Raw genomic sequence first — 13,815 nt, 5'->3', positions numbered from 1 at the left:
TGTTTCAATGTTGCAATAAATTTCCCAAGTTACAATGCATTCAAAATGTAGGCAATATCAATGTTATAAATTATTATCGTTATTTACTAATTAGTTGTGCTGATTTAAATGAGATTATTGAAAGAGTATTTAGCCTAAAAAACAGAAATTCAACAGTTTTTGTTATTATATACCATTTTTTAAGTAATAAATACTGCATTTGATTTAATGAATACTAAAGGAATTTAAAGTATTTACAAAACAAAAACAGTATCTAGTAAGTTTTTTTAAATGTTGTACATATTTTGTGAAACATTGAACTAACCTGAATGCCAGAAATTATTTAATATTATAATTTTGTTACTTAATTTTAACTTAACTATACTATGTATTACTTTTTCATTTAGTACTAATTTTTGTAAAAAAAATTCAATTAACTAAACATCTACTAAGAAACTTTTAAAATTGAGGCTGAAATTTCATCAACAACGATTAGTTTTGATACTTAAAACCATTGTAACGCATAAGTTCTGCGCTTATAATCTGTAAGAACTCACTTCGTATTTCACTCATGGAGCGTTGAATATTATAATCGACTTCCAATCATACCAGTACCAGATTATGCAAGCACGGGGCCCGTAGCAAATTCTTTTTAAAAACGCTTGATCTCTGGGTACTTAGTGGTAAAGAAATAATAATGTTTAAATTTGCGGGCCCCCCTTTCGCGAGGGGCCTGGAGCAATACTTATGGATATTTAAAATGTTATATTATTATAGTCAACTGACATTGCACGATGGTGTTTTGATTTGAGATTCGATTTTACATAATATATAAACAGTTATTATTTTTAACATTAATTCGGAGTTAAGACGGGTGGTATAAATTTTATAAAAAATCCATTCGGTGGTGCTGCGTAATTATAGAGGAGGGTAATTTTCTAAGTACTTACATTGACTGTTCCAATGACAGGAGTGGCGTTAATAAACCTTAGTATATATTTCATCTGATTTCCTAATGACTCTGTTTTATTATACTCTGCAAACGGCTTACGTTGACTGTTCCAATGACAGGAGTGGAGTTAACAAACCTTAGTATATATTCCATGCGATTTCTTAATTGCTCTGTTTTATTATACTCTGCAAACGGCTCTACATTAATATATCTCTATTTATAATACAACACTATTTAACATAATTACTTTTATCTACTTTATTTTTTTTCGAAAGTTTAGATAACAAATTCTCTGATATTCAAAGCGCCATTTTTTCACGAATCAATAAAATTGTTCACTATTGATTTATGAAAAAATGGCGCTTTGAATGTCATCGAAATCTCGACCAATGAGATCACATAAAGTCATTGTTTATGTTGTTTATTTGTCTTCACTTCTGCCATTGGAATATGTTTATAATTTAGTCTGGTGATGATGGTTTCTGTAAATATGGTACGATTGTATGTGTCTGATGTTTTAATAATAAATTGGTGCCATACTGACCAGTACAAATAATTATTTCCTTTATCCTTTGTAACTAATATTGTTTTTTTTATATTTTTGAGTATTTTGCTGTAATGTCATACAGCCCGTATGGCGTCTTCGTAATATTTGTTTTCAATAAACGCAACGAACTTTGAGTGGAGTTTTATTTGTAATATTTTATTGAATTAGGTAAAGTAAATTTCTTATCCTTGGGTGAACATCTTATGTCCTCTTGAATAATAAGTATATGTGGCAGAATCGAGAGCAACGAGTCGAGATGGCCCAGTGGTTAGAAGGCGTGTATCTTAACCGATGATAGCGGGTTCAAACCCAGGCAAGCACCGCTGATTCATGTGCTTAATTTGTCTTTATAATTCATCTCGTGCTCAGCGGTGAAGGAAAACATCGTGAGGAAACCTGCATGTGACAAATTTCATAGAAATTCTGCCACATGTGTATTCCACCAACCCGCATTGAAACAGCGTGGTGGAATATGTTCCAAACCTTCTCCTCAAAGGGAGAGGAGGCCTTTAGCCCAGCAGTGGCATTTACAGGCTGTTGTTGTTTGTTGTTATTTGTGGCAGAATAGTATTCTCCATCTAATGCTAACTAAAAAAGTAATATTGATTGTACAAAGTATCTGGGTATAATCATAGATAAAAATCTCAATTTCAAGGAACATATCAACCTAACTACAAGTAGGAGTTCGGAAACTAATATATATATTTAAAACCTTAAGAACTATTACAACTCAAGCCATTATAAGAAATGTCTATTTTGCCCTGTGTCAATCTATTGTCACATATTGCATTACATGCTGGGGTGGGACTGCAAAAACTATCCTAAAGCCACTGGAAATTGCGCATAAAGCCATATTAAAAGTGGCTACCTTCCGTCCACTCACCTTCCCAACTACACAATTGTATAATGAATGCAACGTCCTTAATATACGACAGAATTTTATACTGCAGACAATTCTATTGCAGCACCGCCAAACCCCCTACAAAAAAATAAACATACGGCGAAAGGACAAGGTCTGTGTAGTTCCACGAGCACGTACTACCTTTAGTAAAAGGTTTTTCCATTACCTAGGGCCATCCCTTTACAATAGGATCAATAAGGATTGTCCAATACACGACTTATCCTACCATAATTGCAAGAGAAGTGCACGTAAATTTCTTTCACACATGACCTATAACGAAACTGAGAAATACCTAACCAAGTATTATTAAAGGGAAAAGTATTCACACTAAGACCTAGACACACACATACAAACATACACACACACACAAACACTTGAATAAATAACTGTAGAACGTATAATATTGTATAATTTTTCTCTTTGTTTTTTTTTTTTTGTAAATCTTTATAACGTGTTTGCATGTTGTACAAAATGTTTAAGATACACCCAAAGAAGGGAAAGGGACTGTTACTCCTTATTACAGATTATTTTATAACCTAGCGAGGAGTACAGTACTAACTGAACTGAACCCAACTGATTGAAATAATATACAATTGTACAAATCAATTATAAAAAAAAAATATGCTAGGTATATTACTTTCCAGAAAGGAGTGATTCCTACCATGAAATGATTATATTGCGTTGAAGAGGAATAGGTTATCTTATGTATAAATAGCGTAAGCCGATTTTTGTCACAGTGCTTATGGAACATTTGAACTTTTCTATGGTTGGCGGACGAGTTTATGGGCCACCTGATTGTAAGTGGTCACCATCACCTATAGACAATGACGCTGTAAAAAATATTAACTATTCCTTACATCGTCACTGCGCCACCAACCTTGGGAACTAAGATGCTATGTCCCTTGTGCCTGTAGTTACACTAGCTCACTCACCCTTCAAACCGGAACACAAAAATACTGCGGACTGTTATTTAGGGGTAGAATATCTGATGAGTGAGTGGTGCCAACCCAGGCGGGCTTGCACAAAGCCCTACCACCAAGATAATCCATAAGCTGCACAATTAGCTGCGCAAAAAACATCGGTTATGGTCTCGTTTTGAAGAGCGGTCGTAGATGTGCAGAAAAATATGGGGATTCTTAATTGCAATTTGCTAAATTTTTACGATTTAACAAATAATTAATTTTAGAGAGCGAAAAAAGTTACTGGCCGACTAGAGAGCGGTTCAACGGCTGTATAAAAAAAATGAGAAACAAAATAAAAGTAAATTGTAATCGACAAACTGCCATTCTAAATGAAATAATTTATCAGTATAATAAATTATCCAATAGGTTTGACATTAAAAAAATCTTTCAAATAGGGTTTCATACAGGCGACAAAAATGTCGCCAAATGTATGTGTGACCTGCAGCTTACAATGAAAAAACCAAAACAAAACCTGACATAGTATATCAAATTTCTAAAAAATCTTTTGAATCAACGCGAAGTTTCACGGGATTTCCACTAGAAGTTGTTTATTGTGACAAGTTTTATGCCACTGTTGATAGTATAGAGATGTTTAGAATTATTAACAACAAGAATATCAACAGCCTGTATATTTCCCACTGCTGGCCTACGGCCTCCTTTGAGGGGAAGCTTTAGAACATATTTCACCACGCTGTTCTAGTGCGGGTTGGTGGAATAAACACGTGGCTGAATGTCTTTGAAATTAGACACATGCAGATTTCCTAACGATGTTTTCTGCCGAGCACGAGATATATACGCTAAATACGCTAGTAATACAAGTACTAAAAACAATATGACAAATAGAATTTATGCTGCTCTTGGTCCAATGCGGTTTTAGTTAGGTATAAAATCTCGAGCTAGAATTTGAAAGCACATATTGTTATGACGATATTAAATATTTGTAACGATACTATCGTAAGGTGAGCAAAAAACTTAAGCGAAATGAAGTGGGCGAGTGTTGCTGTAGGTGACCTAACAACTGTTTTTTCACGAAGTATTTTATATTAATAGTACAAAAAGTATGTAAGTTACAAAAAATGAGAAAAGTGATATATTTTCGTCAAATTTAACCAAAAAAAGAAACTTATTCTAAAAGAGTATCTAATGAGTTTCCCATCGTTTTCTCGGTAGACTCTACACTCCGAATCGGTGGTAACTTCACTTAATATAGTTTGTTAAATGACGATTTAAATGTACTTATAAAAACCTACTTGAATAAAGTGTATTTAGATTTTTGTTTTTAACACAAGTACAAAAACGCAATGTCAACGTTTGATTAGAAAATAATAATATAAAAACAATTAACATTATCGCGACCGTAACCCAGAATCGTGTCAGAACAGCATACATTACAGATAATCGCAGTCATTATATTAAAACGTAGACAATAGTCAGTAATAAACAAAGCCTCGCAGAAAGTGAGCTCTCACCGCAAATTGTTATCTACGCCGGTATCGGTCCCGGCCCGACGCGGCGACCCGTGGTAACGCCACATTGCGTGTGGTGCAAGTTACTTGCCAACCACAATCATTATTCAATGCAAATATATTGTCTCGAAATAGCCTTACCAAATAATTACCTTCCAATAAATATTGTGTTATGATGAAATCATAGTATTCTACAAAATACGCTTATTACATACTTAACGCTGCACTATTATACTTATCATACTACTCAATGGATGAATTAAACTTCCATGATCTTAAACAATTCCCTATATTGACTAGCAAATAACATTAATATCTACGAGTAAATAATTTGTACAAAATATCAACGCTGTAAAAGACTAGTAATTCTCTAGACTAGTAAATCTATAATAAATAAAAATAATAAATATACAATTTTATCAGAAATAAAACTAATCGACAGAAATGACACAAAATATTTTATACAATACTATTTTAATGTAAGTACTAAATTAAATAAAAAACAGATGCTAAGCCACAAATTGTTTGTATCGTACCTTCCAGCGTTAAGTTCATAACACAGCGCGTCTTATTATTTTGTCACGGCATCGAAGTGCAAACGAAAGTGTTACGTAAAATCCGTAAAAAAGTGGCTTATCTCCCCGGCTTAACTCTGTTCTTAATCGACCGTGAAACCGAACTTCCTGTGTTGTCGCTAATTATTTTTTAAGACATTATGCCTTTCTTGGTAAAACAATTGTACAATATTTCCTAACATTGATTCAGTTACATCTGTAATAATATTTGTAGTATTTAATTTTTGTAAGTAGTTATATCCACATTAATATTATAAATGTGAAAGTAACTCTGTCTGTCTGTTTGTCGCTCTTTCACGACCAACTCGCTGAACCGACTTTTATGAAATTCGGTATGAAGCAAACATGAACTCCAACAAAGGACATAGGTTACTTTATTTGCCTAACACATAACAACCAATATACTAAAAGGCAAGCAAAACCACGGGGGGCTTCTATTATCATATAAATACGATAATTATTTCTCGGTATACCCAATTTGAATACAGTTACCGCCGATTCAGAACTTCTAGCGGTTTTAACTTTAAGGTAATTACTAAATAAAATTATAATTAATTATTCTATAAGCTAAACTAAAGTGAAAGCTAGTAAATTAAGTACTGATTGGCAAAGATCTTTCGTCGGGAATTAATAAATTTGGATTTCACTGCTCCAGTGGTACCAAGCACGAGCTTTACGGATACAAATGCATCAGATTTCAATCTAACACGTGCCGTTTTTCTAAAGAGGTCCTCCTTTGCTGTCTAGCACGTGATGAATTATAAACGTAAGAGAAGTTAGTGGTACTTTCCCAGGTTTTAATACGTAATCTTCCGTTACGATTCATATTTTCTAGTCAATCCTCTTAGTGTTATTTATCATACAATAAAAATAATTCATTATAAGCAATTTGTAAGACTTTTACTACTTAATTGTGTAACTAAAATTTTGATAGATCTTTAATTACAATCAACAAAAACTCATTTAAAATATCGTATAAAAATAAATGACAAATTATTAACGCATCTGTTTTCTATTACTGGTAATAATTTATTTTAATCAACTTAATTGTAAAACAGTCACCATAACAAATTGATTTCGTAATAATAAATAAAAGAAAATATCTTCCAATATCGAGAAAACCACCAGAAACATTGATGTAAGACACTTTCCGTTCACTAAACGGACTTTCGATTCCACAGTTAACCCGTGAACTTAAAATTTGTCTTAAAACGGACCAAATTCGAATTGGATTTTAGCATAAGTATGACGTCACTCGATAATTAGTCGAACTGTGGGATTTGTGCATGTCCATGTAGATTAGTAGTAGCACACAGTCACCATGTTACAATAATAATAATAAAGCCTTTTTTATTTCCCATAATGTAAACATATTTTATAAAAGAAAATACTTATATCTATGTTAGTGTTGTATTATTTCTGTTTTTTTTTTGGTTAAATTATACTATAGGAATCGCTTCGTAGGGTATAGGCCTCCTCCTATTCTTTCCATTTTTTCCTATTCTGTGCTAATTTTATCCAGTCTTTCCCGGTGGTTTCTTCTATATCGTCTCTCCACCGTCTTTGTGGTCCAGACCACATCATATTATAAGCTAAAGTTAATTTGTTAATTAACTGTTGAAGGATAACTTTTGATATTAATTAATAACGTTCTTCTTTATTCTAGTTAAGCAAAGAATATAGAAAACGATACAGTAATGAAAATTAAAGTTATCACAATGTTCTCGGTTCCAGAGTATTCTGCAGAGAGCGAGTTCAATTTCCCGTCAATGTTTTCTTTTTTTTTATAATGTTGCTTACTTCAAAAACCGTAGCGACAACAATATATTCTATCCGCAAAGCAGTAATACCTAGTATTTTTGTATCATGGTTTGAAGGGTGAGTGAGTCAGTATTACAACCACAAGGGACTGAACACCTAATTTTGTTGACAATGTCCCTAAATGAAACTGTTAGAATTCCATAAAGAGTCATTGTATATGGGCAGTGGTGACCAATTAACGTCAGGTAGCCCAGCTTATGGAAAGCGAAAATCTTCCTTCCAAAGGCATCTGTCCTGTCAAATGTGCTAATCAGATAAAATATTCATTTCAACACAATGACACGGATAACGCATAATATTCGTATAATAACGTATTAATAGTGTATTAACTCCATCTCAGCAAAAAAAGCTGATTCTGTGAAAAGATGTTGACGATACACAGTATTGTATATGATAAAATAAAACTCGCATATAACATTTCTTATTACAAAAGTGTATATACAATCTCCGTATAAACATTTATTATTATTATTTTCACCGAAGAGTGTCTAAAATGTTAATAAGTGTAACAAAAGGTTTCTTTATTTATATTTCATATGAATCGTTCATAAGTAACTAAATCAAAGTACTATAATCAGATACTTGCGGCTGGTACTATATCAGACTTTCACAAGACTACAAGTTACTTACACGCCTTGTTCTAAACATAAATAGGTACCTACAGTTAAACTTACGAAAGCCGATATAAATAACAAACAGCTCCCATTCACGAGAATCAGACTGATATTTGCGTTACTCTAGGAATTAAGTGAATTAAAACATCTATGAAAAAAAAACAATATTTGATGTAATTGTTCTGTTACAGTTTTTATTAAAAAATAATTTTCCTTTCTGGAATTTTCAAATCGAATCTTAGTTATTACTTATATAGATTTATTAATTATTTAATTATTTATTTTTATGTCTATCTGAACAATATGGCAACACTCACAAGGATTGACTAAAGTTAATTTAGTCGAAAACATTTAAATTTCGAAGGATGGAACCACGGAAATCATTAGCAGATGGCGATGACATCGGAAATAAGGATAAGGGCTTCAGCCGAACATAAAAAACCTGTGTTTAATTTTATTTCTACATACCATAAAAAATAATGACTTATTTATTTTATTTTATTTGTTTACACACAAGTTTGTTTAAAATTTTTATACCAGCCCTGAATTTCAAACTAGTTTTCGCTCTGTTTTGGAGAATCATTTTTCAAACCATCTCAACAAACAGAAGAAGGAAATTTGCGAGCTGTTACTTACGTTCATTAATATAATTAGGTAAAATTTACTAAAGAACATTACAATATATTAGAGTGAAATTAATTAAACATTCTGAACAACAATAATATATTATTTTAATGTTGATTGTCATCATAATACTTGTTTACATTCTCGCCCTGACTCGTAACTACAGTGACATTCTCTCGCTCAGCGATAGAGGCGAGTACCAAAACCGAAGGCTCGCCGCATGTAGCTACACAGTCAAGACTAAAACAAAAGTGACCTTGCTCGATGGGCGTTAACGAACTGTGCAGTTATTAGAAAAAAAGTATCATAAATGCTATTCCAAACCTACCTCTACCAAATTTCATTCAAATTCAGAACAGCCTGTAAATTTCCCACGGCTAGGCTAAAGGCCCCTCTCCCTTTGAGGAGAAGGTTTGGAACATATTTCACCACGCTGTTCCAATGCGGGTTCGTAGAATACACATGCGGCAGAATTTCTATTAAATTAGACACATGCAGGTTTCTTCACGATGTTTTCCTTCACCGCCGAGTACGAGATGCATTAAAAACACAAAAGCACAGGAATATTCAGTGGTGTTTGCCTAGGTTTGAAGTCATAATCGTCGGTTAAGATGCACGTGTTCTAACCAATGGTCATGATTTATTTACAAACATTCATCCAAAAAAACATTCGCATTTATAATACCAATAGGACGAATATGTATTTTCAATTGTATTTCATAAAGAATACATTAAATAAATAAATGAGCTATTTTTACAAAACCAAAGCTTTTGATTATAATTGTAAATAAATTATTCTCTAGTCGCGATAACAGATCACAAGCAACACGTGTACGCATAAATAATTTTAATTCAACATTACTCAACGACAGTAACACTATTGCATAGCATTATTTGATTCTCGTATTAGGGCAGTGGAGAGTGCAGCAAGTGTAGCCGCACAAATCGAAAATGTGAAAGTTATTTCGTCTGTACATTACGTCGTGTCTATGGGAAAACTGTCCCAATATTTTATGATTTGTATCTTCCCTGTTTCGAATTGAAATAGCTGATAGAAATAGCTAAGTCAAACGAAGCATATAAAATATAAGTTTGCAATAAATATAAATGAGTATGTATTTATTATTGTAATAAATAATACTTCAGTTCAATGTTACTAGTTGTTTGTTTTTAGTTTACTTGGTGGTAGGGCTTTGTGCAAGCCCGTCTGGGTAGGTACCACCCACTCATCAGTTATTCTACCGCCAAATAACAGTACCCAGAATTGTTGTGTTCCGGTTTGAAGCGGTGAGTGTGCCAGTGTAACTACAGGCACAAGGGACAAAACATCTTAGTTCCCAAGGTTGGTGGCACATTGACGATGTAAGGAATAGTTAATATTTCTTACAGCGTCATTGTCTATGGGTGATGGTGACCACTTACCATCAGGTGGCCTATATGCTCGTCCGCCAACCTTTACCATAAAAAAAGAGACGAGAACTCAAACAGAACAAATAAAACGAAGTCAATGTTAGGTATTCGGCGGGATTTTACTAGTAAGTTAGTGATATGAGCAACTTGCATTTCGATTTTCCGAGTATTTTTTTACTGTCTTTGGTTTTTAACTGTATTGTGTATTTATAAACAGATTGATTTATAATAGCGTAATATTTAGGTATTTGCTATACTAGTATTAATAAATGTCATATAATGATTTTATTTGAACTTTTAGAATAGTAATTTCACCTTATTGGATTAAGAGAAGGAAGAATTTTTAAACATATTAAAAAAAAGTGACCTGAACTCGTATGCAGTTTTTCATATAAAGTTTACTTCTTAGTTTAACTTGGTGATACGACTTCATGCAAGGGTACCACACACTCATCATATATTCTTTTTATTCCATAATTCATCTTTCTAGATACCTAGAAGTCTGCTAACAATATAATAATGAAAAACCTAAAAGATCCCCAAAAAGACAACACAACAACAGTCTAAAACATCAAACATTTATACCATTTTTATGACAAGAATTCCTACATTTATTTAGCCATTGTCATAGTATGCGATATTGACTTAGAATACAAATGTTATGTAATGTTCAAAAGAAACAACTTTAAATAAAAACTTTCTCACTTAGAACGATAATTTCGCCGTTTATCTGTTAAGTGCTAAAGCTACATAACACCGTGGATGATGTACGGAATTACAACGGTCGAAGCAGAAAGACCGACCGTGGCTTACGTCACGCCGTGTCCGATGACGATAGATAATCACATAAACAATTTACCACTAAATTAACATATTTATAATTTATACAATAACTAGCTTTTATTAATTTCGCGGTTTTACCTGCGAAATTAATAAAACTTGAAATAACTACCCGGTCTACAGTCTACCCGTTACCACGAAAGCTGTAAAGTGCTCGAAACGTCGGGATGTTAAAAATAATTAATATACGCGATTCAAATCCGTTATAAATAGTTTTATTTCAATGTGTAATAATCGCGAAAATTTAAGACAACATTAATAAAACTTAACCTATAGTTTTGTTGATCGAAACCAGCAACAACTCAACAAACCATCACGCCCCCATTTTACGTAATCGAGGGGTGGAAAAATAAATAGCCTACGTCCTTGCCCGGGACTCCAACCAACTACGTACCAAATTCCATATAAATCGGTCCAACGGTTTAAGCATAAAGATGTAACGGACTTACGGACTTACTTTCATTTTTATAATATTAGTATGGATTACCACACGCGTTACAAACTGTTTTTCCAATCCTTAAAGGCCCAATGTCAAGTGATCGCTTTTGTTTATAAACATTAAAAGTAAGAATGAATAAATTTGAATACATAGATGACATAACTGTTTGTGTTCCTTTCGCTTTTAATTACATTGGCTCTTAGTTCCCATAGCTGGCGTGCATTAACGGCGTAAGAAATGCTCAATACTTTTTACAGTGCTAACGTTATAAGCGGCATTTATTATTTAGTGTCAGATGGCTTATACCTTCCTTAAAGTGAGTTTCGTTTTCAATACGAATCCGTAGGGCTCGAGATCGCTTTTTATAATGTACTAGCGACCCGCCCCGGCTTTGCACGCGTGCAATACTGATACTAAATAGGTATACTACGAAATTTGTTTATTTACGACACCACATTAGAAATTTCTAAAATCATCAATATTTCTTTACTTTATTGTCCATGTATTTTTTCAAAAACCTTCCTCCCGAATCACTCTATCTATTAAAAAAAAACCGCATCAAAATCCGTTGCGTAATTTAAAACATCTAAGCAAAAGGGACAGACGATAAGAGACTTTGTTTTATACTATATAATAATGATGAGGCACTGCTCCAACTAGCCTTTGCTCAGAGGAACTCTCCTAAGGGTGCGAGGCCCAAGATTATCTGAAACAGAACACGCGGGGTCCCGGCAAAAGCTTTAAGTATTTAATTAAATACATTATTAAATCTCGTTATATGGTGTGAAATTAAAGTTTTCCTTGACGAATTTCAATTCAAGATTCGGTTCTCAGATATCTTGGTCAATAGTATTACAAAAATTCATTGTTTTGATTCAACTACGCAGTTTTCTTAACAATTGGGTAATAGCCGTTACTCTACAACGAAACAGCAACGATTTTTATGATAAGATTTAGTACGTAGGTTGAATGAGATGTGATCTTTCGTGCTGTATTAAGGTCGTAGAGGTTGTAACAAAAATTGCAATATACATATGTTTTTAACTGACTAGGCGATGTATTTTTTTTTTTACTTTGAAAATAGCATTTTTTAAACTATAATCAAGATCGTGTCTATATAATAATTCAACTAAATATGATTTATTTTAAATATATATTTTTTAATTTTAAACATACTGCTGTTTTTTCAATTTAGTTGTTCTGTGCTGTATATTATGTAGATTCAATAGATTCAATGTTCCTCGACGTTTTTTTTATTAATAATTAAAGCCCACAAAATAAAAGAACACACGTTTGTTAAGAAAACAATACAAAAAAATTCGTTATTATTTTATGTACAAACTGCAACAATCCGTTCTATTACATTTTAAAGAAATGTCTGCAAGAGCGCTAGAAGAAATTCCACGTTAAATTACATTTTTTCTCATACATTCCTAGCATAATATTTCATAATGATAACATTTTTATTAACAGAAGCAATGCAATCTCGATTCTTCCGTAACATTTATGAATATTATATCGGCTATTATTTCTTTATTAAAGAACTAGGTCACACAAATGACACTCTATACTAGTCTACCTTTGCCAGAAAATGGAATTGCGACATGGTGATTTAGACCAGTGGTTCAGGTAGACAGACCCCCAGGGGTCCACAGAAGACATAATGGGGGTCTACGTAAGCGTGAATAAAAAATGGGGTCCATAAGATGTTAATGGGGTCCACGAAAGTTTATCTGCTTTTGATAGTAAAGAGTAAAAATGTAAGCATAGTTATATTACCCTATTCATTTTTTTTTGTAATTCTATTTTTTTAATAATTTAAATGTTAGAAAATGTACTATTTGACGTTTTTAGTTTACCTATCGGAATATAGGGACAGATTTCAGAAGCGACACAATTTTTATTTTTGGCGATTTTAAGAATGTCGTAGGAATGTAGCAGCAGGGTTCCACTGAAACCAATAAAAGTTCCCAAGTTTGGGAACTACTGATCTAGACCATCTTACTCTCAGTCTTACAAGAGAATAAAAGAGCCGTGGAAAAGGATATTTCAGGACGCAGTTCAATCCCCCGACCTAACACCATAAGACATATTTAATATTGTAATGGTTCATTCCAGATACATTCCATTACATTCCAATACATCTTTGATCTGATGACATTCCTCACAATCACAAAATCAGTCTTATGACCAAATTTGTTCAATGAAATGGGTCCAGAACGAAATAGGAACAGCACGACACAACTCAGATGTAGCATCCGCAAAATTCTTAAAACCCATCACAGCCGAATTAAGCACGATATCCCAAATGATCAATATTTATTTCTTAAGTGAATATGATCTTTACACAAACATAATAACTCTTTATATCATATGATATAATATATTCGTCAATTTAACACGTCGATTTCACAAGAATCTATAGGGACGAATAGTGTCTAATGGCGTGATAGTGAGCTATTTCTATTGGTTCTATAAATCGGCAGTAATCGGTTTTATTAAATTTGCCGATGCTACATCTAAGTTGTGTCGTACTAGCCTTTGTCTTGTTTTGAACTCCAATAGAATATTTCTTTAAAATTTAAAACCAATTAATTTCAGATGGGTGGAGGGTGGAAGTGCCATCTTTTTTACTCTTTTAGTGTCACAATTTTTTGGCAGGATAATTTGCGCGAATTTCTTTTA

This window comes from Vanessa cardui, chromosome 17 (assembly GCF_905220365.1).
Source record: "Vanessa cardui chromosome 17, ilVanCard2.1, whole genome shotgun sequence".
NCBI classification, from domain to species: domain Eukaryota; kingdom Metazoa; phylum Arthropoda; class Insecta; order Lepidoptera; family Nymphalidae; genus Vanessa; species Vanessa cardui.
Note: the sequence above shows the minus strand (reverse complement) of the source record.